Source organism: Colobus angolensis, unplaced genomic scaffold (genome assembly GCF_000951035.1).
Source record: "Colobus angolensis palliatus isolate OR3802 unplaced genomic scaffold, Cang.pa_1.0 Scaffold43, whole genome shotgun sequence".
NCBI classification, from domain to species: domain Eukaryota; kingdom Metazoa; phylum Chordata; class Mammalia; order Primates; family Cercopithecidae; genus Colobus; species Colobus angolensis.
Genome location: NW_012117710.1, coordinates 5,453,455 through 5,454,022, shown reverse-complemented (window position 1 = coordinate 5,454,022; position 568 = coordinate 5,453,455).

Here is a 568-nt window from a genome sequence, read left to right as displayed (position 1 = left end):
GCACCACTGCACTCCAGCCTGGGCGACAGAGCAAGACTCCATCTCAAAAAAAAAAAAAAAAAAAAATTAGCTAGGCATGGTGGTGCACATCTGTATTCCCAGCTATAGGCGAGGCTGAAGTGGGAGGATCACTGGAGCCTAGGAGTCTGAGGCCGTAGTGACAGAGCAAGACTTTGTCTCAAACTGTTTTTTTAAAAAGGGAGTTGCTTACAGGGGACTTCTGCTTTCTGAAGTGTTGAGTATATTTTCACGAATGGACACCATGGATAAAAACAGATGAATTTTATTTCAACAGGTGAATGCTTCCTACCGGCACTCCTGGATAACCTTTGGGCAACTCCTGGAGACAGGTCCAGGCAGCTGATGAATTCAACTTCAAGATCTGGAAACCCGGCTATGTGGTCATTGGAGAATGCGCCTTCGTACACACGCCCGTTCTTGAAAGTTAATCGGCCCTGCAGACACAAAAACAACTTTGTGCAGTTTAGGAAAAGTTTTCTTAGAAAAACACTGGTAAGGCCGGGCGCGGTGGCTCAAGCCTGTAATCCCAGCACTTTGGGAGGCCGAG